At 40.3% G+C, this 25,694-nt stretch overlaps 1 protein-coding gene across 1 annotated transcript in view; it reads left to right on the top strand.

Moving 5' to 3' along the window:
- The first annotated feature begins 2,440 nt into the window (after positions 1-2,440).
- Positions 2,441-25,694, top strand: part of CSRNP3 (cysteine and serine rich nuclear protein 3) — a 110,878-nt gene continuing 87,624 nt past the window's right edge. Inside the window, exon 1 of the mRNA XM_074828998.1 lies at positions 2,441-2,620. The gene's annotated coding sequence lies outside the window, so the exon portion shown is untranslated. The remainder of the gene's footprint in view (positions 2,621-25,694) is intronic.

A 25,694-nucleotide genomic window follows, 5' to 3' on the forward strand; every position in this document is an offset into this window, starting at 1 on the left:
CTTAATTGTTCTGTCTTTGTTTTCATCACTAAAAACTACTGGCTATCAAGAGGTGCTATGAAAATAATATATGAATATATAAAATGTTAGAAATAGGGAGTAGTGATTAAAACTCTGTAATAATAGATTTGCAAGAAGTAGAAAATGCTTTCAGAATGATCTTTAATATGATTTGCACTTACACTCTTCAGGTTATTAATCCTATTTAAAAGTATTATATAGTAGGATAATGTTTACACGACATGATGCTTAAACCCCTTTTTCATGTCAGGCATTCTGAGACAACTAGAAAAACAGACGTTAAAGAAACTAGCTATCAAGGCTGCAAACCAGTATGTATAATTTCAATGATATTTTACATTTGAAGCAAAGAATCATCTTTGTGTTATAAGAAAAATTTTGTTTACTACATAATTTGTAAGAAAGCTGTAATTATTCTCTTTAAGACATGAGGGCTAGAAGTCAGCATAAACTTTGCTGGAAATTTTGGTAAAGCATCAAATTCGTAGGGTTTTTTTTTAATCTTACGATGCTGAATGCAATTATAATGTGCAAAATACTATAATTTTAAACTTATACGGTGAATTTACAGACAGTACTTTTCGCTGTCAGGGAGCTGGCATACACGTCGAGTGATGCCCATGGAAGGGCTGATACCAGAATGCAGAAGGTAGGTGTAGAACAGGCATTGCAAGTGTGGTGGCAGTGGAACTGAGAAGAATTTTGAGGGAAATATAAGTATCCATTGTGTCAGTCTTGTCATGCAAATTACCTAATCTATCTCCACTTTACAGAATCCCTCATGAGAGGCTTGGAAGTATGTTTGGAAAATGCCTGGTATCAAAGTATTTCTTTTTCCCCTAGCAGGGTTTCCAATAGACTGAGACACAAAGCAGTTCCTGAAAACATGAAGGACAAGAAAACGCCATTACACTTTTTTTTGACTATGACTATTTTCTTAATGCATTAAAATGAGATTTCATTTACATTGTTGCAAAGTAATCTGTGATCCTGTAAAACATGCTGAAATTGGTTCTAAATAAAATAGCATTTGTGACACTGAAAGCAGTAGAGCCAAATTTTTAGGTAGCAATCACATTTGAGTGCTATTTCTAAAAAATAAATTTTCATTGTTGCAAAGTAATGCCTTGACGGTGGGATTTGTTCCGTGTGGAACAAATTAAAAGCTAAGGAAAACATTCACAAACTCTAATAATCATCATAGACGTGCAGACACACATCTCGCTAGAGTATCAGGAAAACCAGACTTACTCCATCATGTACGTGATGTGTAAGTCCTAGCTTTGGGTGGGGACCCCAGGAGAAATGCTGCCAAATGGAGCAGCAGGATGGTGCCCTTCATCTCTTCTCCCCCCCCAGTTTTTAACCACTAATGGTCTGTTGAGATTGTTTACTCCAAAAATGAGTATTGCTGTACTACTGTAGCAAGCTCTTCGGCTGCAGTGTTGCAATTAGGTTTTTTACCTCTGTCTATGAAAAAACAGTTGTCACGGTAGGGGTTAAGATATGAAGAGATGAGAGGATCTTAAATTCAGTAATTTAAGGACCAAAGTTATGGCTGGCTGGTTGGTTTTGTGAAGGGAAAGGTAGTGAAGAAAATGCAGATACACTTATTTGTATGAATTAGACCATTCAGAAGATAATCAGTATGCTTCCTGCAGAGATTTATACTTAACAGAAGACTACTGGAAATGTAAAAAATAATTACCTCAAAACTGACAAGCAGGTACATTTTTGCTTGGGATACCCCCCTCCTTTTTGTTTTTTAACCTATCTGTAGGTCTACTAAAACCCCTGCCAAGCCGTTGAACACCCTTTACGCGCAGGTTCCCCCAGCGCAGCAATCTCCCGCATTTTACCCGCCGGGTTACGGAAGGAGCCGGCTCCCCCCGGCGGCCGCGGGGGTCCCACCCGCAGCGGGCGCTCGGCGGCCCGGTCAGCCCGGCCGCTGCTGCCGCCCCCCGCGGAGCCGCAGGCTCTCCCGAGGGCCCCTCCCAGCGCGGGGAGCGGCACGGGCCGGGCGGGTCCGCGCGGCGCTTCCCCGCCTCCTGCTGGGACGCCGCGGCCGCACCGGACGGCGTCGGCGGGGAGCGGCAGGCGGGGGCCGCCTGCGGGGCGGGTAGGGGGCGAGCGCCCGCGGCCAGCCCGGCCGCCGCCGGGACCCGAGACCCGGGGCCCGCCCGCCGCTGCAGCCGCTGGGGGCAGGTGAGGGGCGCGCGGGGCGGGGCGGGGCGGGGGCTGCGCGTTCCCCGGCGGAGGCGGCCAGCGCCGGGCGCGAGGCGGCGGCCGCGTCGTCTGTGAGCGGCCCGGGAAGGGCGCGCGGCGGCCCCGGGCCAGCGACGGCCGGGAGGTGGCGAGTGGCGGCCCCCGCCCAAGGGCCCGCGGAGGTGGCGAGCGGCGGCCCCGGCCCGGCGGCAGGTGCGGGCGGCGCAGCGGCCTTCGGGAGCCGCTCGGTGTCAGCCAGCCCCGGCGCTGGGCGAGCGTCGCTGGCGACGGAGGGCAGGAGGCCCGGCGGGCCCGTTCCCTGGATCGGACGCTGCCGGCGTAGCGCCGGTTAACCCGGGCGGTGGCAGGACTAGCGGAAATACCGGTGTTTCAGGTGAGGACCCGTGAGGGCGTTTCGTGTTTGTAAGCGCAGAGGGGCACCGTGGTTAGCCCAGGAGCTGGGGGATTCTTAGTCGGGGAGGGAACAACTCCGCTAGCCCCTGGGTGTGCAGGTTGCCCGCAGAGAGCGGTTGTGTGCCAGCCGGGGGTTTCCTGGATCCTCGCCTGTAAAACCTTCTGGCGCTTCTGACACCTGAGGCGTACGGGGTGAGGCGGGGCGGCTGCGGCGCCCTTCGGGGCTCCCCGGGTTCCAGCCGTCCGCAGGCACTGCGGGTGCCCCAGCACCTCCGCGCCCAGCGGCTGGGGGCGCCTCGGTGGCAGCGGGGCTGCCGAGCGGGGCCAGGCTGGGGAACGGCAGCGGCGGCGTGCGGGGACACCCGGCGTGCGGCGGCACCCGGCCCGCCCGCCTCACCGCTCGGCAGGGCGGCGTGAGGGTGGCTGGCGGTAGCGGGTGTAGCCACAGCCGTCCGCTGGGATAGTGGAATAAACGGGACATGTTTCTTGGGTTTCTGTGTACTCTGTGGTTCTGCATAAATCCTACTCTGCTGTGAGGCTGCGCTAGTCCTGTGTGAGAAACTGTTCTAAATCTGCATAGCGCAGCAAACTCTGGACCAACAAGATACCACCAGTTCTTTCTTTGCCTGAAACACTCTAAGTAGACAGGAAAGACGAAGCGTTGGGTAGGGCCAGTGGCTGACACAGACTAGTAGAGCTGAAAAATAAACAGGTTGCTTCAGGTGGAAAGACACGTTCAGTTTCCCATGTTCTTTCGCTCATACCGGTGAATTGTACCTGCCTGGTTTTGCAGTGTTCTGAGTGAGGATGTGTTTTACTGGGGGAAGATTTGTTAACTGAAGTTCCACCACAAATGATTGCACATCCACGTTTGTCGCCTTTCTTTTCTAGGTGTGCAGATTGGAGAATGGATTTTTTATTTTTTTATATAGTATGTGTGGAAAAAAGCTCTAAGATATTTGTAACTTTTAATATATTTATTCGGGGAAGTGGTAAAGTAAGTAAAGACACAAGGGCAAAGCTGATAGAGTGGCATACTCTAGGGTGACTCCAGGACAGCTTCTGTGCCATTTAGTCTTGTCAGAGGAAAGCAAGCTATAGTAATCCCCAAAATACCGCTTTTAAAAATTGACTGTAAGGAAACGTCTTCCCTTTTTGTATGCCTGTTGTTATCTGTGGGTTTTGTTTTAATGTTATTTTTGTGTTTATTTTATGAAGCATAGTTCAGGTTAGCCCCGCAACATATCTCACTAGTTGAGGGCGAGTCACTAAAAGTCTCAGCTATCATTTGTTTAAGATTGAGAACGCAGTAAAGAGCAGGAAGACCAGAGAATTCAGATTGTTTATCTTTTTTTTTTTTTTTTACTGAGCATCCTTTGATTTAAAATGTGCTTAGATATCTTAGATGGAGCTCTTTAGATTTATCTAGCTTTCATCATGAAATAAACAGAACTTTCTGCAGTATGTGGTGTGAATTTGGTTGAATGTAGAGAAATCTGTTTGTAATTTGAGTTGGGTAGTCTCAGATTTCTGGAATATAAAGCACTTGAATGTAGGCTGGCTTCTTCACTCTGTGGGGACCCTTACTTGTGTAATAGACTGAGAAGTGTTTGCATCATGCAATGTTATCTTACGGTGAATTTATCATTGTTACATGTCTTGTGCCTTACTGTTTAGATTTTGGATTCTGTCAGGTCATTCTAATGACAATTTAAAATTATTTCCTGCCTTTGTGATTGCATAGTGACAGCTGTGGGGGAAATAAGCAATAAGCAACTGCAGGAGGTTGTAATTGTGTTGTTACAACACACATCCACTATTGTAAATTGTTGTACTTTGGAAACAAATGGCCTTGTAGAGAGGCTACAGATCAGAATACAGCCTGGTTTGGTATTTGACACACTGATAGTACAGCAGCAGAAGTAGCAGCTCACTTTAACCGTGGACAGACGTTACAGTAATACATCGATCTATTTGTTCAAAAGTGGAGAGCAGGGTCAGTGGGGCTGAACTGTGGTTTCTTTTCTAAATAGCTAAATATACATAGGGGAATCTTCCACAGGTGGTTGATGGTGCCTAATGTAGAGAAACAGCGAGCCAGAGGACAAGGAGAGTTGGATGTCCCTGGCAGCGAAGCTGTCTGCCTAATGTTGTATGAATCTGAGAAATACAGAGCATCTGTATTACTGAAATAATGACTCATCACATAGATGCAGTGTTAGGTGAAGGACTGATATATGCAGATAAAATTATCTAGAAGATTAAATATTTTCCTGTGTTTTTTACTATTTGTAGTATACTTTGTTGTGTTATATTAGTTACTTTCTTACTCCACAGCCTTTTTTTCACACCAGTCACTGCTGAGAAAAGACACTTGTATTTTTATTACTTCTAAAAACTTGTCAAAGGAATAATGCCACACTATTCTGAATATAAAATTTTAGGTTTAAAAGTATTGCACACTTAACTGTTTCACTTTGTTGTAAATTGCTTGACTTCTTAAGCCCAATTTAAATACACTTACAACTTTTGCAAGTAGTAATAAAGATGCAGGTATCACCTGCCTGCCCCCTCCCCCCTCCAGCCACCATCATCCTGTTTACTGTATGGCTTTGACAGGTAAAAAAACCCAACCTGTTGCATTTCCTAGGTGAATGCACTCTCCATGGGAAGTGCCTTCCATTACTCTGAATATTATCAGTTACTTGATGATCTGTCCAAGCATTTCACAAGACGTGTGCAAGGGTATGCAGGCTAGGTCAAAAAGGAGAGCGGGCACGGCTGAATTGTAGGTAGCTGCCCTAATCTGTGCTCTGGGGAGGGGGATGAAGTGAAGAGTTAATCAAAACTAATTGGTTTCAGTGATACTATGTTCTGTATAATGTGCTATCTGATAAGCAAGTGTTGTTAGAACAGACAGAAAAGTATGTATTTAAGAACAGATTAAAAAAAATGTATTTCCTAATTAGTGGAACCATGAACCTAATTCTGCAACCACGAACCAGTCTGCAGATGAGACTCATACTTGGTTTTCAAGGTTTCTTTTTAAAGTAGCTTGTTATAATCTAATACTTAAGTAGTTATAATGTTAAAAGAAAAATGTAATTAAAATATATATTGACACTGTTTCTATGTGCAGAAGCAATTTTTGCAGATACTGTTCTGCAAAACTGTTTTCTCCAGGGTTCTTCCCAACTTCATTGTTGTTACAAATCAGCATATGGCCTAGAGGTCACATTATGTTAGCAGCATTTCTGTGCAGTACTTTTCATGTGGTGTTCTTGAGGTGTTTTGTGTCATGCACATATTTGACAGGAAAATAAATCTAGCACCTCTGAGATTATAATGGGGTGCTGAAAAGGGTATGTTTGATAGTATGAATTCCATGTTATTACACAGATCCTTTGATCAGTGTGTTGTTTTTTTATTCACACTTCTGGGAACTGTTTGTGTTCAAGTGGGAATTGCGTGACTCTAGGTTTAACACTGATTTTTTCACTTTTCTTTGAAGTGCCAACAGCCTTCTCAAAAGACATGATACTCTATTTTAGTAATCAAATGTTAATTTTTGTTACCTGGTGAGAACACAGATACGAAGGGCAAATTGCACGTATAACTAACCTTGAAATACTGTTTTAAACAGTTGCATTATAAATCTTACTTTATATAGCCTGTCTTATGCAATATTATTTTCTGTGTGCTTCTAGAGTGCTTTAGTCTTTTTTTTTGTCCTATGTGTAGATGGACTGAACAATGTAAATCATTAGTGCATACTTGGTACCAAGTATATCTGGAGAAGACATATATATAAGTTGGTATTCTTGCATTGTATATAGTACATCTTCAACAGTAATTTACTTACCTTATTTTGTATAAACAATACATATATATGAGCAGGTTTTAGTGAAAATTTACAAAATATTTGTGGAAGAAGAGTTTGGAAGTAAGATTTGAGGAAGAGTTTTGTTTTCAGGTTGAAAATACCCAAGCGTTTTTGATACGGAAACCTTGACTACTGGTAATTTCCCAGCAGACATATTTCTGTTACGGCTTTGCCATGTCATGACTGGCTTTTTTTGTAGTTCCCATGGCAACAAGGATTTTTGATCTGCAAAGCAGAATACTGTATATGGTTTGAGGGGGTATAAATTTTCTTTATTACAGAAGAATTTTGATCCATGAAAACTGATCAGGCACCCTGCTGTCCCCCTGTCGTGTCCCTCTACTTAATAATCTGTGTTTTGCCTGTAAGATTACATGTAAATCTGAATTCCTATTTGACAAGAATAGTTACCTGTTCTAATTTTTGATACAGTATAAAAGATGGTGGAAATTTTGTAAAGCGTTACTGTAGCGATAGCATGGAAACATGTCATCTTCCAGGTGGAGTTTTGACAAACAGGAGGCCATTGTATATGCATATAAATTTGTATGTGTATATATTTGTGAGCATTGTATATGTGTATAAAAAGTAATGAGAGTTAAAGATGCTCAGGATTTGCTTGGGCTTCTGTTTTACTTTGGCTTGGACTTGTTTCCAAGATACATTCATAAAATACATTTTAACTAAAGAATCTCAAAATACCGTACCTGATTCACAAACTGAAATCTGGTAACAGTGGCAATAATCTTGTGTGGTTTTGTGTGTGTGCCTATCCCTCACCTTCTTAGATGAATACATGGGTGTTGTGGGATGTTTGGGATGTATCCTGAACCAAATAGTTACAGGAGAAGCCTTGATAGAGTAACTATGCTTAGGACATGGGTATTTCTTTCTAATTAAATAGGTTTTCTGTGTTGTTTTTCTTTTTGAGCACTTGTTCCAAAAAAAGCCAATCCAGATTTGTTGAGTTCCCCCCCCCCAACCGAGTTAGTTTAGTTTTGGGGTTTTTTTTGCTGGAGGTGGGGTGGGACGGGACGGGATGGGGATGGGGTTTGGTAACTGGTAAAAAAAAAAAAAAAAGGGAATGATATAGTTAGTGAAATGGACAGCGTAGGTAAGCTAGGCAATTACTGTTTATGTTGTAAAAGCCTCTGAATAGTACAACTAAGAAAGATATCTTCATGACATCTGAAAGGCAATTTAGAAATGCATTAAAAACAAATTTGTAAAGTCAAGTCTGCTGCCAGCGGCCTGCTGGTCTTCGTGTGGTTTGGGCTGGGAGACCTCTGTCTCCCCCTGCAACCGTCACCACACGTACATGTAGGATTGTTATGGAATCATGAAAATGAAAAAACACTGCATTGATCTCTGCAACTGCAGCTACTCGTCCAAAGACATGTAGTTCTGCTGGAGAAGTATTGTACAGGAGTAGGGCAACCTAGTATTTAGGTCATAACTTCATCCAAATATCCATTTGTAAAAGACTTTTCACTAGTGCTATCTATCACCTGTGTGTGTCGTAGCTGTGACAAAATAACTTAAATATACGTGAGAGAGAAATTGAGCTTAACGTGCATACCTAGGCCTGAATACCCTGGATGCGTATCAGTTTTTTTCAAGTGGAGCTAGAAGTTCTGAAATGACTAATTTTTAAGTTTTTTCCCACCCTCACACCACTGGCCTTCTAGGAGATGGATTGAACATGTGCACGTAGTTTACACCTGTATGTCACCGTTCTTATGAAGAACAACTTTCAAGTCAGTTCAGTGCCGATGTTGAAGAAAGGTTATAGACTGCAGTAGTGTATCTTTCAGAATGCTGTATGTGATTCTGGAGCATCCTTATATTTGGGAATGAAATCAAAGTGTGAAAACTGAAATTTTGAACATGGGTCTGCAAAAATTTATGGTAACTGGTAGCATCTGGCAGCGTGTTTCATACCACCTTCTCCCCTACTTCCCAACACAACCTCAACCCATTTGTAAGAGCTTGAAGGTTTATTCTGATATTTGTTTCTTCTGGTTTTGCTTGTAATACTAGGCGGTGCAGTTTTTCACTGAATAGTATGTCCAGTGCTCCCTGAGAATTCAAGAAAAAAAGGTAGTTGCTAGCTTGGGCTTTATGCTTGAAAAGTGTGCAAAGTTTAGGATAGGGGATCCCTTAAATGCAGTTAAAGAATAAGAGTTGTGTGTTGCAATGTCAGATATTTCCCATTGTGTATGGAGAGGATGTGGGGCTGGTGATACTGTGTGAAGCTGGATGAATAGGTCAAACAGCTAGCTTCTGCATCTCTGTTGGGACGCATTAGGAGGAGTGACAATGCGATGACATAATCACTGACCCCACATTGTTCTCGGCTATAAATCCTGTGGTTGCAGTCTCCACTGTTCCTCAGCATGTGCTGTTCACGTTTCAGGGCTTTTCAGATCATCTCAATCACCATCTGCTACATAATGGAAACAAAACAATTGTACTGTGTGTGGAGCCAGCTGACTCCCTGAGTGGAGATGGAGGTTTGCAAAATACATCTTTTTTCTAAGAACTTGTTTGTCTGGTTGGTCTTGTTGACGTATTGTGCGCTAGTCACCAAGCTGTCATTATGGATGAAAAATAAAATGAGGTAGCGACTCATTTACAGGGACATACGTGTTTTTCAAGCAGGTCAGATACTGCATACTGTAAGTGTGTTCTTATGCTTGTGTGCAAGAAATAGTGCACATCCTAATGTCTCCCTAATTAGAAGAAGGGAAACATAGTCCATATGTGAAACATCTTGTCAGCATGAATATATTGGTAACATTTGTCCTGCATGGGCAACGACAAGAGAAGCAACAGGGTTTCTTAACTGCAAGTATTCACTAGGTGTCAGTGTGTGATCACGCTGAACTGATGTTCTCGCTGAGAAGTTCTTTGATGATTGTGGTACCTCCCTTATGAATAGGGATGTTAACGAAAATTCCTACTTTTGTCTCCAGAATGCAGTGTGGATTAAATTTCAGAATAACTAATGATTAAAAGTAATGAATGTAGTCTCGTTTTTAGGAGCAGTCTGATAAAAGTGCTGATTTAAAAAAACCCAACATGTTTTGTGCTAATAAAGGTAACTTAAAGACTTAGAATAGCCCCCATCTTGATCATCATCTAGCTTTCTTGTCATTATCTGGTATGTTACTGATGAAACACTCTGTGTGGTACTGCTGCCGATCCTGGCTGTGACTAAAATCCCTATTAAGATGAGTAAAAATTATAGTTTTCGTAGTGATACATTACCTGTAACAGAAATGCATTCTCTTAATTACTTGCAAAGCTATTGTTTTCCTTAAGGAGTGTAAAAGATCGAGTCTGTAAATGTCAGTTGAAGTGGAGGAAAACCCCATGAATATAGCTAAATTGCCTGGTTTTCTGTAAAAACATCTTCTTGTTCTCTGCCATATCATGTCACTAGGATGAAATATCATGTTTATTAAAATATCTTCTATTACTTGCAGCTCAGTATTAGATTTTAAAAAAATTTTAAAGCAGATAATATTTAGCCTGTTTTTAGTGATAGATGGTTAAGGAATGTATCTTTTCAATCTGTATACAGTAATCAGCATTCATCTAAAATTGTGAATTGTTGCAAAATGGTTTCTTTCTGTCTTGTATGTGAAAGTATTTGGTGAGAGCTGTACATTAGCAGGTTAAAATAGCAAAAATAGCCATTCACTTGATAAATGCAAATATTTGAAATGGCTTGCCTGTATCTTCCAGGTTGTACCGAACTTTTCCTATTATATTTTAATCCATGGCACTTAGGGAATGGTAAAAAAATTTACATGTTACCCTTTTGTATCTAATCTGTTTACAAGTGAGGCCTTTTTTAGCACTGTTCCTTGGCACCCTAAGGGAAGTGTTAATACTCGTGCTAATAAATAAGAGAAGTTACTTTGGTTACAAACACACATTTTTTGACTCATGCTTATTCAGTATGTAGCAGAAATACTGATGTGATTGTTTGATAGCTGACCCTCAGTATTTTCCCTATTGTTGTAGCTGTATAAGAGGACCATCTTTGGTGCCATCTTTGTTTATTCATACCACTTAACTGTTGGATAGAAACTATCTGATCATCAGACAAAGGCATATTTCTTCGACCCTGTTATCCCTCTGCTGACATCATGCAATGATATTTAAGCACTGCATCTCTCACTGTGAGACACAACTACCTGCCTGGCCAGATTTTAAGACAAATTCTCCTTGAGCTCATATAAGAAGGTCCATAAGAGATACCGTAGGAAGACTGTAGACATTAAAATAGACCATTGTCTAACATACACCTCTCCCTTACATAAACGTACCGAATATAAACACATATAACAAGTTCTAAATAAAGGAGAGATTGAGAGACTTCTCATTGCATATGATTCAGACTTGTGTCTGAACACTGAAAGCCCATTCTCCAGCTTCAGTTGCTCATTAACTTCACCAGAATTATTGTCTATTCACAAGGATGCAAAATAAAGCAGATTCTGTCACTGTCTTAAAAATTGTTCCTAACTAAGGCTTAACAATTTCTGTATAAGAAATCCTGATTTTTGGTTTTAATGACAACTTCAGGATTCTTCCAGGACCTTGCTTCAGAAGTTGATCTGTCTGAAAAGAGATCTCTCCCCAGTGACAAAATTTTTATCTTTCCTTGTTTGACGTGTCTTGAGAAATCTGTTTAAAATAATTCCTGGTGCTTGCTTTCTGCTGTCCTGCTTTTCATTGCCAACCATGACATTGTGTTGGTGTGGTTCCTTTGAAGTTCATGATTCTGCTGAGCATTTTCTTGCAGGCATACTGCTGCACCAAAGGTGATTAAAAAGGCAAAGGAAATCAATTTGATGGTTCTTTGCAGCTGCAACTTTTAAAAGTAACAGTACAGACTGTGTTTTTAGCATAGAAAATAGATCTTGTGTCTCTGCAAAATAAGCAAAGAGAAATTTGGTCATCCTGCATGTCACTGGGGTTTCCCCCTTGCTGAAATGGACATGCTGGCACAGTAGGGTGTCTAAATTTCTGAGCTTTAGAGTATAGGTAGCTGCATGCACTGAGAATCCAAAGCACTGGTCCTTCTTCTGTGGGTGGACTCTTAACATAATAAGATTTTCTCTTTTACCAATGATAGACATGTACTTGTTTATTACAGTAGAGAGCATTTCCTAAGAAAGTGAGAAACTTGGTTACTGTTCTTTCCTCAGCCTGAAAGTGTTCAAATACACACCTGCATCTTCCAGAAATGTACCATAATTGACAAGCTATATAATAATTTGGGGAAGATAGTGTTAAGCAGGGGTCTGTCTTTTCTTTTGCGTGATATTGGATGAAAAAGGGCATGACACTCTAACCCAATACTGGGCCATTCAGTTGTGCGGAGGGACATCTGGGCTTTCTTGTTCAGAAGGTTGTTTTGGAAATAGGAGCTAGACTCCTGTTCCCTCCCAAGCGAGTGTTTGTCCTCTACAGATTTTGCAAATCTGTATGGGGAGACACAGGTGGATTGTTTGCAGAACACTTTTCTTTGGTGTGGCTGAAGTTCATGTCACTTGGGAACGAGTACGTTTTAATTTATCAGCAAAACTGTTCACCAGCGTTTTGAACTCTACCTTAGCTATGACAGAGCAAAAAGCTAAATAATGACCTTGCTGCAAGGAGCATGACAAGTCAGGCACCTGCTGAATTTCTGAAAAGGCAACTGATCTTTTAGATAATGTCTTCAGGGTTTTTTTCCTCCTTTTTTTTTGAACGACTCTACTGCTTACAAGCTTTATATTTGTTTACTTTTCAATAGCTTAATTTACTGCTGTATCAATCATCTGTTAAGATTAAAGATCTTTACCCAGCGCTTATGTGATTCATAAGTTCTTATGTTTGTTGCATGTACAATGGCGAATTTTACATTAAAGAGCCAATTATAGTTTTTGCTTGTATAATGAATGTACTTGAGGACCAGATTCACCATTTGGTCCCTTCTCTTTGCTGGTTGGCATATGAATGTGCAAATCTCTAAAATCTGATACAGAAGAAGGGTGACTTTCAGATATTAGGGTAGCCTCATGAGCTCTCTAGTAATGTATGTGGACTGATTGAGGGCAATCCTCCAGTATTAACTGTGTCTAAGGCTGCTTTTATGTGAATGCGACCAATATGTGTGGTTGAGGACAGGGCAGCTGTAGGGTCATACATGAAGCTGGGCAGTGTGGAGAGAGCAGAAAGTTGTAGAGTAAACCAAATTAAGAGGGCTAGGACACCGTGCATATGGTTGAAACCATGATGGTAGCACACAGTGCATAATTTATCAAATATAAATTAAGTTGATTTTTAATTTTATTCTTTGAAAAATGAGAGATGCCCACAATGCTAATTTGGGATTGGCATCAAATGTTGGGGGAGGAAGTGTATTTTGGTATTATCCCTGTTCTTAATGTTTTTCCACCTTTCCTGTCTGAATTAGATGTTTGTAACTAACTTCAGTGTAGCTGCTTAGGCTCGGAGTATTCAGCTTTAAATGTTTATGTTTTTGGACTATTTATTATGTTGTGTAGTACTCTGCAATGAAGATTTCTGAAAGAACTACTAAAGGCTGTCAAAAAAGGAAAAATATTTATGGTATCTGTTTGTTACTTAATAAACTTCCAAGAACATTTGTATACACACACATGCACATATGATCTCTCAAATAAAATTTCAAGCATTTTCTCTAAGGGGAGGTTCAGTAGCAACATCTGTGGGAATCAATTACCATGAGTATTCAGTGTAAACCATGCTTGCTTTTGAATAGGAACTTTGATCCCATGACAGAAATATAGGTATTAAAGACTCATGTAGTTCCTTCATCAATAAAATCCCTTATTCATGGTCCTAAAAGAGAGAGGGCAGGGGGAAATATACTTTCCATGTATGGTCTTTGGTATTTATTAAAGTAATTATTAATAAAAGAATTACAATCTACAGGCAATCTGGGACACGTGGAAGCATTTTTTTTTTCATTCATCTTTATGTATAATTGTTAGCTAGGTCAGAACTGGATTGACTCAAAATCTGTTTAAAGGTTTCATCAAGTTGGTGCATTAGTAGAGGAAGAAGGAATATAAATAAAAGAAGAAAATTGTCTAATCTGCAAAATAAGCAGAAAGAAAAAGAACTGTTATTAATCTTTCAGGTACTCAGCTGTGGTGACTAAGTAAAATCGCATAAGGTGCCTGTCATAGCAGTGAAATGTGGTATTCTTCCCTGACCTAGCTGTCAGGCTGTGTCGGTTCCTTCCAAAAGGGGTAGCACCTCATTCTTTTTTCTTACCGTGCTGTGCCAGCTTTATGATCCTCACTGGAGCAGATATGGCTGAAAACCAAGAATTTATTTACAGCTAATAATTGTGTTAGTAAACTTGTTCAGATTTGCTTAATTTTGCCTTTCAGTAGTGAAGTCTAGATTATGGTTCAAAAAAAGCTTGCTTTTAAAGTCTGATGTTTTAGGCTTGCGTACTGTTATTTAGTTATGAGAAGTCGATTCCTGATTTTGGGAAGAACTTACCTGACTTAGTTGTTGGTATGTAAGTAAGCAAAATTGGAAGTAATTTCCATGCTAGAAAGCTGCTTTTTAACATAGTGCAGAAGTTCTCTGCTTACCTTTTCTCACTCTTGATTTCACTGAAGGCAGATGACTGTACTCTTGAGTTGATTGAAGGAATATAAATGGATGTTGGTAAGGGGGTGGGAGTCTGAGGAAGTTGAAAGTTATGTAACTTGCATTTCTAAGAGGTGAAAATTAGTCTGCTTTGAATACGTTTCTTGATTTTGCCCTGAGATTTGTTCCCACCTGGCAGTATTTTCAGGGAGGTTTCTGTTTGGGTTTTTTTAAATTTATTATTGTTTGTTTGGTGTTCGTGGTTTTTTACGCAAGCTATATGTGTTTATTTTTTCTTAAGAGGAAAGGAGAATTTGTTTTGGTTTTGCTTGGTTTTGTCTATCAAGGAGCAAAACAAAACTTACCTATTATAACAGAGGTACTGCAGTACTGTTCCTCTTAAAACTAAGGAAGGAACTAATGCACTCTGCTTTTGGCCTTCAGCTGCACAACAAGCAGTGTAGTTTGTTTGTTTGTTTGTTTTTTGTCCTCCCCCCCTAACCATCTTAGAATAGTTTTTACAGCTCCCTGATAGATAATTCTTCCTAAAGTAACGTTTATTCAAGTGTCAGATCCACTGACCAGTATGGTCACTCTATAGCATCCTCATGTGCCATTTAAAAACGGCTTGGCTTGTTACTGTTCTGAACTGAACAAACACTGTTCAGCACAGTGGCTTTGGAGACAGCAGAGTCTTCTAGGTTCTATTAAAGAGTAAAAATGTATGATACTATGGTAAAGTAATCCTATTCTTTCCTGAAGCAGTTTTGATTTTCAAGCTGTAGGGTGATGTGTTTTCACTGTGTATTGTCTGTAATTATCCAGCTTCTTCTCCAACCTGAACAGTCATCCCTTCAGGCTTCATTAAATGCAGTCAGTAGGGCATTGAAGCCAATATAGCTTGTTGTATGGCTTCTGCATTTTAATATGTTGCTATTTCTGACTGCAGAGCTCTGGCTTTTTCAGAGACTTGTGGAAACTGTATCACACACATCTTATTTGATAGCATCTTGCTATTTAAACCTCAGACTACTGGAATCCTACAATCCTTGAGAGATTTCTAAGGCTAGTAGATGATGGTGTCTGTCCACCATTTGTGAGAGAGAAACCTCAAGTCTCCATTCTTTTTCAGTCGTAAATTGTAAGTGATTTTCTTGCAATGGCAGCAGCTTTAAATTAAGGAAACCTTGGCCTGGATTTCATAATCAAACATCACTAGGTTCCAGTTCTTTTGACCATGTGGGATTTTTCTAGGCAGCAGCCCTGAATGCACACCAATAAGTCATGCATAGTTCATTTGTCACTTCTTTTTTCTCTATCAGTGTTTATTCTGCTTGGGAACCATGCTGACATATTTCTTAATGACACTGGATGCTGAGTTGCTGTGTGGAATTGGCAGTGACTGTGAAATTCAGATAGTCTTGTTGCTGCCTTACAAGCTTGGTCCTTCCCTCTTCAAGGATTTTTCTGCAGACATGTAGGATGCTGAGAAACAGGGTGTTCCAATGTCTCTCCATTCAGGAGACACAGTAGGTCTAATGTGGGGAAGAATGACATACCTTCCTAGGGTCTTGCTGGTAGAACGCTGAAGATCCTTATTTCTAGACCATGGGTGAGAAATTTGTTCTGATGTCCTAGTAACAATCTTTAAGGAGAGTGATTGTGCTATAGGAGATCTGACCTCTTCCAGCATTAGTAGGTGGGGTGATAGGTCTTTGGCTCCTGAGCTGGACAGTGACTGCTATTTTTCTTAGGGAGTATGTTAGAGCTCATCTCACACTTGACAGAAGAGATCTACAGTAATTGGTTTCTAATGAAGGACAGTGTGACCAACTACCACAAAGTTACATAACCACAGCATAGCTGCTGGGAGTCATGTGCTGTATGAATGCTGTGTGGATTTTCAAGTGGAGATAGAGAGATGTTACCAGTAATTGGAGTTCTTTGAGATATGTAAATCTACAAGTACCTTTTGCCTCCAGCCATTGTTTCCCTTTCCTTCTCTCCTTACCTGCAAATATTTGCATTTCAGAAGAAACTAAAATGGTGTAGAAGGTGCTACCTGGTATCCTAAACATGAGAGTGGGCAGGAAGTCAGCATATCCTATTAGATAGGTTGCAGAAATAATCATAGAATGGTTTGAGTTGGAATGGACCCTTAAGGTGATCTAGTTCCAACCCCCTGCCATGGGCAGGGACACCTTCCGCTAGACCAGGTTGCTCAAAGGTCCAACCTGGTCTTGAACACTGCCAGGGAGGGGGCAGCCACAGCTTCTCTGGGCAACCTGTTCCAGTGCCTCAACACCCTCACAGTAAAGAATTTCTTCCTAATATCTCATCTGAATCTACCCTCTGTCAGTTTAAAACCATTAGCCCTCATCCTATCGCTACACTCCGTGATAAAGAGTCCCTCCCCATCTTTCCTGTAGCTCCCTTTAAGTAGTGGCAGGTCACTATAAGATCTCTCTGGAGCCTTCTCTTCTCCAGGCTGAACAACCCCAACTCTCTCAGCCTGCCCTCATAAGGAAGGTGGTCCAGAAAAAGTGGTCTAGTCTTGAAGTGAATGTACATGTGGACCGTAGGGAACTGGAGTTAACTGATGAGCTCTCATGCGCATCTCACTATATACCTCTTTTTTTTTTTTTTTTTTTTTTTAAATTTGAAATAAAGGCCACTAACAGAAAACTGGATGCAGAACTTAACAAATCAGAGATCCTCTTTGATATCAAAGTTTTTAGTATGGATTTAGCTTTAAGTAAATCCTTCATGGTTCTAGGAAGGAAGCTGGTATGTGCACTAAAGAAGCAAGTATGGACCAGCTATGGAATAGAGAGAGAGGAAAATAATCTGATAAAATAGAATATCTTGAAATGCTTTTTATTATTTAAAAAAAAAAAAGTAGAAAAAAGTAGAAAAAGCATAAGGCCTAAAGAGAAAGATAACTGGACTACTGATAGAGCTGACCAAGGGAGGAGAGTAAAACAATTGGCTCTGCTAAAGGAAGAGGCTGAAAGTGGATACCGTGGGAAGGATTGTGTTTAGTTTTAGCGGTGTATGTTATGAAATACAAAAGATTTGTTTGAGTTTCTAATTATTTACCAAGCTGTGTCAGTTCATCTTTACAATCAGTGTTGTCTAAGATAAACATCAGTTTTATTTTTTTCCAGTATCCCTGAGTGTGGAAGTGTGTATGGTTTAATCATCATCATAAATAACTTGTACTATGTGAGTGTCATTTTGGTTGTCTCCAGTGGGTCTCTGCAGCACACCTTATCATTAACTCTGGAGTGGGAAGTAAAAATCTTGACTGAAAAGCCTGGATGTTAAAAAGAACTGTGAGTTGCAAGTGAAACCGGAACCTGGATCCATGAATGGCTTACAATGAACCAAACCAAGTCAGGAACTGCCTTCAGCCCTGATGGCATAGCTATACAGCTTTAGCCAAAGGACATTGGCAGCCTTGCAGTTTCTGATTTCAACTTACTTAATTTACTTGGTCTGTACCATTATAGCAGAGTAGGTTACTGAGATGTAATTTATATATGCTTCCTAAATTTTTTCTCTGAAGCTTTTTTCAGGAAGGAGTTGATCCCGTAGTATGTTATCCTTCCATAAAGGGATTGCCAGAAGAAGCTTCATTCTTTGTAGAGAAAATGGAAGCAAATATTTCAGTAGCAACAGACATAATCAGGGAAAGGAGAAGTGAAGAAAGTCTTACTTCAATCCCTGGTAAAGTTATGGAATGAATTCTCCTGGGGGCTATCACAAATTAAATGAAGTACGTGATTGGAAAAAGTCAGCATGGGCTCACCAAGGGCAAATCATGCTTGACAAACCTGATCACCTTCTACAACAAAGTAACCTGCTCAGTTGATGTGGGGTGAGAGGTGGACATTGTCTACCTGCATTTCTCAAAGCTTTTGATACAGTTCCCCACAGCCTCCTCCTAGAGAAACTGATGCATTATGGTCTAGACAAGTGGTCTGTGTGGTGGGTGGGGAACTGGCTGCCAGCCCGCACCCAGAGGGTGGTGGTGAATAGCTCTTTTTCAAACTGGCAACCTGTCACAAGTGGGGTCCCTCAGGGATCGATATTGGGCCCAACACTGTTTAATCTCTTAATAAGTGATCTGGGTGATGGGATCAAGTGTACCCTGATGAAGTTTGCTGATATACCAAAGTGAGTGGGGAAGTGGACACTCTGGAAGGGAGAGTCACCCTGCAGGAAGACCTGGATAGACTGGAAGAGTGGGCTGACAAGAACCTTATGCAGTTCAGCAAGAACCAAGTGTAAGGTCTTGCACCTGGGAAGACATAACCCAGGAGTGCAGCACAGGCTGGGATCTACCTGTCTGGAGAGCAGCTCTGTGGAAAGGGACCTGGGGGTGCTGGTGGACAACAAGCTCAATAGGAGTGAACAGTGTGCTGCAGTGGCAAAGAAAGCCAACAGGATGCTGGGTCGCATCAGCAAGGGCATCACCAGCAGAGATGGAGAAATCATTATCCCACTCTACTCAGCTCTTGTCAGGCCACACCTGGAATACTGTGTTCAGTTTTGGTCCCTGCTATAAAAAAAGATGTAGACAGGCTGGAGAGAGTCCAGACAAGGGCCACAAATATGATCAAAGGGCTGGGAAGCCTGACATCCAAGGAAAGGCTGAGAGAATTGGGTTTGTTCAGCCTTGAGAAAAGAAGGCTTAGGGGAGACCTTATCAGCATGTTCCAGTATTTAAAGGGTGGCTACAAAGAAGATGGAGACTCCCTTTTTACAAGGAGGCACATGGAAAAGATGAGGTATAATGGGTACAAGTTACTCCTGGGGGGATTTCAGCTGGACACACGAGGAAAATTTTTCACGAGAACAATCAGCCACTGGAATAATCTCCTCAGAGAAGTGTTGAATTCCCAATCACTGGACACTTTTAAGATTCAGCTGAACAGGGTGCTGGGCCATCTTGTCTAGACCGGGCTTTTGCCAAGAAATGTTGGACCAGATGATCATTGAGGTCTCTTCCAGCATGGTAATCTATGATTCTGTGAAGTTGTTGCAGGAATCTGCTTCCCGATGAAGCCTTCCTTTTGTCCAGTGTAATAGCTCTGGAAAAGAAAATTAAAATGTATGTTGTAAGGAGTATATAGAGAAGTTTAAAAAAAAGCTGAAATAGCCAAACGCATGTAAGCACACCCACAAATCACTTGAGTCACAGCAGGGACTAGGTACAAACCTGGATTCAAAAAGGACCCAATTTCCCTTTCTCTATCTCTGTGTATATGTGATTAGTCCAGTAATAGCACTTTGGAGCCAGAGAGCATTAAGACTTTGCAGGTGCTGACTCTGGTAAGGGACAGTTGGGTTTGGGTGCCTTGCTGGGGGCCAGTCAGGGCAGCAGGTGGCTTGGAAAGGGCAGGTGAGGCAGAAGCTGAGGGCGGTGCAACAGTATGGAGGGGGTCAGGCCTGGGGATGGCCGCCAGGCTGGCAGGAACCTGGTGGTCTGGTCTGTAATGGAGAGGGAGGCCTGAGATCCCCCTGAGGCAGGCAGGCAGGTCTGTGGTCAGCCTCCCAGGGTCTGGATCGACTGGGTGCCTGGCCAGGTCCAGGCGTGTCTGCAGCAGAGGGGTAACAAAGCTCGGGCAGGGGCCAAGGGCAAGAGGCTGAATTTAAAAGCGTCCTGGCAAAGAGTGGGCAGGCCCAGAGTGGGGCTGCAGTTCCCTCGCGCTTTCGAAGCCATGAGCTGTGCAGTGTGCCCCGGCAGCCAGACCCCCCCACGCCGCGCAGGGGAATGTCCTCTGCACCCTGACGTACTAGCAGAAGTGAATTTCATATATTTAAAATGCATTTATCAAGTAAATGACTTAATTTTTGATGCGCAAATCGGGACAAATTTCACAAGGACTGTTTGATGTTTTGTAGAATTCTGAAGAAACTGGCAAGTGTAGGTTACAGATTGCACAGACACCACTACTGGGGAGGCTTGTGTGTGCAGCACTTGTAAAGTGCGGGGGAAACATCAGCCTACTTAATGATAATTTTTTTGTAGCAAGGCTATTTGTTTTATTTTACAAACACTGACGGTATTGGAGTTGCTTCGTTCTGGGACTATTTTAGAAGTGCTGGGGTTTTTGTTGTTAATGACCTTTTTTCATAGTAGATTTTGCAAGGCATTCCTATTTACTTGTTTGTATTGCTTGTTTCTCTGTGATTAGTTATTCTAATAGTGCTTCAGGGCTGGAATAGTGTTGCACCTTGCATCTGTATTGAAAAGATTTTTATTAAATCCAGTTATGATACGACAATTCTGTATGTCCATGTGTTTCCCTCAGCAATCAGGTTGAGGTGAGACCTTGGTGCTCAAGCCTGTTTTCTTTTTTATCTGCAGAAATAAATTTGGAGGTGAAGATGTCTTCCAGCCAGTTGCTTACCAGGGCAAAATGTCTGTTTAGGTTTTCCTCAGTGTTTCCCACAGTTCCTTCCCACTAAAGAAAATTGTATTGGTTGTCTGGGTTTGAAACCTAATAGTTATTTTAGTTTTTTAATGCTTGCAGGAATGGATTTCCATTTTTCTAGGCATCTAGGAAGAGGTTTCATGTTAAACCGAGGTAATTTGTTTAAAAAGACACCTACTTTACTTGTTAAGACAGAATCTGAATGTTATGCACAGGATCCACTGGCACTTCATTATGATAAGACTGACAACTAATTTTTTCAGAAGCTAAAACAGCTATTACTTTATAGTGAAAGTATGCTAATTGATATAGTCTTGCTGTGGTTAAAGATCAATAATTCAGTGAAGAGAATAGATGCTCTTATTTAAAGGAATTCTCAGTTATTTTATTGGAAAACTATAGCTGAAGATTGAAATTTCTAAACACAAAGGTGTTTGTCAGCTCTGCTGCTTAACATTTTTTTTAAGGGGAAATCCTGGAGTACAGATGCTTTGATGTGATGGTAAACGTTACCTTAGCTAAGGCTGGAGACTCATTCTTGATTTTGATTTTTAATTTAAATTAAACTGTCATGAATCTGATGCTGTTGTCTTCAACTGAGCTGATACAGGATTTATATGGATATATAGAAAATAAAAATTCCCTGATCTTGCAAAATGTTTTTTCAACTAAATTTAAGAGGCTATAAATAGACTTAATAGTACATTTGAAGCACATGAATTGAAAGTTGTTCACCCAGTCATTTTTTGCATTTGGGTTCTTATTTAGGTAGAAAGTTTTGTGTGGTCGGAGTTCACGCAGCACATTGGATTTTGGCTACTGTATTATAAATACAGTAAAATAAATGCACATGCAGTGGTTACATAGGTAGAGCTTTATATAAGTAGAACTTCAAGAAAAAATGAGGAGCAATTTCAGGTATTTTATAAATACTGCCTCAAACAGAAAGAAAAAGTATTTAGTAGGAAATTACTGGCATCCATCTCTGAACTATCCTGATTTGCATTGAGATTTCAGGTCCTTGCTTTGTATAAAAGCACCACTGTTATTTTAATTATCACAAAATTTCCTAAATACACAGCAGCACTCTTCACTGAAGATCTGGATAGCTGAGTCAGTTTCAAAGAATGTATACAGGCAATAACTCTCTTCCTACGGCTGTTTGCTTGCTTTTTCCTTACAGAAAGGAGCTGAAAGGGAGAAGTGATATTCACTAGTGGAGCTGAAGGTTATTAATAGAGACACTTAATTTTTTTCTTGTCTTTAAATTTTGTCATTACCTTCTAATACAGAGCATCCTCACTAAGTAGCTCATTAAAGCTGGTTTTTAGATGTGGTTTTTTGTTTTGTTTTCTTCTTGCTATTTTCCCATTTTGCTAGTGTGCAGATGGGGGTGGGGAGTGGGAAATAAGGGAGAGAGCATGTTCCAGAGGATGCCAGGATGACTTCAGTTATTGGATGACTGCTGTCTGATGGATGGAAAAAGGAGGAGTAAACCTCTCAGTCTGCACTGACGGAGCTGAAACACAGCAACCCGATTTACAGGTAAGGGTGAAAAAAAAAAAAACCAAAACAAACCTGTTCTGAATAGCTATTCTTGATCCTTGCCACAACATTTCTTGGGTATGAAAAAATGCATGTGCAAGCATCTTGTTTGTTCCTCATTAATGACTTTGAAGCAGCTTTTCATGTTATTATTTCTCCTGCCTAGGAGGTTTCAACTGATGTGAGAGCCATAGACAGTGAAATCATAGGCATGCCTGATGCTATCTGACAACTTTCTCATGTGACTGTATAGGCACTGCGTTTCATTGATGCTGAAGCTGTTCAGTAAACTGTAGGAAGAGAGGTCTTTTGTGTGATGGAAATACTCGTTGTTGAAAATACAGTGTATGCTACCAGCAGGAAAATAGTGCTGTAAGATATAAAAATGTTTTCTTTGAGTTTGGATAGAAAAAGGATTTACAAATGAACTGCTTCTAAAACTGTATGTGTTTTATTTAGTGTTGAATACAGTAAGAATGGCTTCTCAGAGCAACTCTTAAAGGGTTCTGTGGATTTTTGCATTATTTTTAGGTTTGAAATGAATGTGGTTTATATTTCAGTCATAAAATTATCTTTGTCATAAAGAAAAAACATGATGCATGTAATTAAATTATGTGTACAAGACAGATAGATCTTGTAGTAGTTACAGCAGTTACATACCAGTTGTAATAAACTGTTGAAATAGCTTGTATGAAACCTGTTCTGCCGAGTTTGCATGTTATTAGCAGCTGTTAGTTCACAGACACTGGAGATGGCAAGTAGCAAATAACTTGGTACAGAAAATAGATTTGTTTATCAAGCCACATTATTTGAGGATATAGGACTACAGGCAGAAGTCCTGGCCCTACTGAAAGAATTGGAGATTTTTATATTGGCCTCACTGGGGCAAGGATTTCAACATGTCAGCTCTCTATTGACTTAGTTTTACACTTTACGTGTAGAAATTAATTGTTATACTCCCATTTTGTTGGTTTGAAGCAGAAATCTTCATTGAAATAAATGAATTGTTTGGGAATATATAGTCATAAAAAATATTTATAAAGCTAAAATGCTGGAATTAAGTTTTAATAGATTTTAATCTCTGAAATCAGTAAATGTGTGTATCCATTTTTGTTGAATTCATTGAGTGAATTCCCTTAGAGCAGACCTAAAATTGTTAAAGAAAAACTGGACAAAGTCAGTAGAACTCTTACTGAATACTAAAGACAACTGGAAGAAGCTTTGTCCTCTGTCCACTTGTTTATACACCTTACCAGCTGTAAGCATCTGGAGCGGTGTCCTTTTCTCCTAGCTGTTTCTTCAGAGAATGGAGCCTGATATGTTTGCTAAACAAACAATCAAAAAAATTAATAACTTACAGCAAATGTCAGCAATTTACAAAATTACTCTAAAAGACTGATGAACTGGTTTGTTTTTTTTTTAATCCTGGAATGTGAACATTGGTAAGTAATACTGATGGAAAAATAGCTGAGTTGCATCCTAACGTTTGTTATTTGTAGGGGATATATCTGAAAGCATAAGCACAACTGTTAAATTGAAATCTCCAATCTGTGTATTCCAATCACTTTTTCCCCCTCAAATGAGGAATCTGACTCAAAGCAGCTCCAGTAACAGAGAGGAGATGATGAAAACAGAGATCAAGTTCCACATGTATTTAAATTATTCTGTCTCCTTGGAAACGCTGCTGCTGCAGATGGATTTGGCTTTTGGTGGCTAAAAATACCTACTGCTTAATAATGACAGCATGAAAGATACTGAATAAAACTACTGTGTTGTCACTAGTTTTAAAGTTCCTTAATGATTCAGGTATGCTACATGAACTATAGATTTGCATTTTCTGTCCAGTATTCCCTATCAGCTGCTGCCAGCACTCACCAGCTCAGTGGAAATGAGATAAGCTCATTAGCCTTGGTTGGAGACCCTACTGAGGAGGGAGTGTGTGAGTGGGAGGTAGGCTAGACAAAGAGTTTGAAAGCAGGTAGAAAGTTGGAAAAAAGTAGTTCATGGTGGTGGTGCGAGTATGCGTGGTGTAATATTTGGGGATACTTCCAGGGAAGTCAATGGTAAGAAGAGTATGCTTAGGCCCTGCCTTTGTAAGTTAACAATTTGTATACAAAAGAATGTCTTTTTATTAATTGCAGAATCTTTTGTGAATGCTTCCTTATCAGTTGTATGTGTAGGTGATTGAAATATCACACAAACCATTTTAAGTCAAATATTAAATCACCTTAAACCCCAAAACTTAAATTGCTAAAGCACCCGGTGTAAGCAAGAAATAGCATTACATTACTTAGCATTACTAAGAAATTTCATCCTTTGAAGAATTATTTTCAGTTAAGAAGGCATAGCCACTACTTTTTTTTTAAATCCAGTTCTTTATTATTTATTCCCTCCACATATCGCAGCTTCTTTTATTGTTAGCTGATAGTCAATATATATGGAAAATACTTATATTTTTTTGATCTCTCCTTCATGTCCATTGGATGACTTCCTGCTTGTGCCCAGAAAGCAGAACAAGTAACAAACGTTTCCTCAGTGCTGCATGGAGGGGCTAAATATACCTCTTCTTTCATTTTGTTAGTATATCCATGTTTTGTCGTAGCATAGATCAAAATTGCTGGTTAATTTTCCGTTATTGAATGAAGCATTTTCCTGTTGTGCAGTGTCTTAAAGACAACATTAAAATATTACAAGGTATTGTTACATGTATAAATAATTAATCCTCTGCAAATTAATACTAAAATCTATTTTTAGCTGGCAACGCAAGTACCAGAGGTCATTTGAAGTAAAAGTTGAATACTTAGTTTTGATTAATTGAAATGAATAAGAGGACAGGAGCTGGTATCTTTCCTTCTATAAGAGACTATTAACATATTAATAAGGCAGATTATTAAATGTATTATAGAAACTTTTCTATGAGGACAATAAAATCTAATCATAGCAGGCCTTCTTATTGAGAATCATTTGTTTTGTATTAATATGAGCAAACCTGAGTTGCTTTAATTTTAAAACCCCCTTTCCTATAGTATGTAATTTAAGATTCAATGGAGATAATAAGTAAATCTAAACATTATTTTAGGAAGTTAAGGTGTGATAAGTTGCTGACAGTAGCATTTGTGTGTTTTATGGTAGTAGTCAAATTGTGCCAATTTGACATGAATCCTTTGATTACTGGATATAGAAGCAGAAGTTCTCATCCGCTGAAAACAGTAATGAGAAAGTTTGTTGCACATTGCCTGTCATTATGTCTAGGTTGTGGAAGATCGTGTTGATAACACAGAGAAAATACCACAAGTTTCTGTGGTTTGTTTTGGTTTTTTTTTTTTTTTTTTTTTTTTTAATAACAAGTTGCAGGCAGACGAGCTGAGGCTTCTGCCAGGCTAGGTTTTTCCAGCATTTTTCATTATTATTTGTTCATGCCTGAAGAAAGAGAATTCTGTGCTATACAGCTAGACCACGTAGGTGAAGTCAGACTATCTTAACACACTTGTTAACACACATAGTTAACACTCCAAAAAACCCCAAACTATCTGTTC

This window comes from Strix aluco, chromosome 6 (genome assembly GCF_031877795.1).
Source record: "Strix aluco isolate bStrAlu1 chromosome 6, bStrAlu1.hap1, whole genome shotgun sequence".
NCBI lineage: Eukaryota > Metazoa > Chordata > Aves > Strigiformes > Strigidae > Strix > Strix aluco.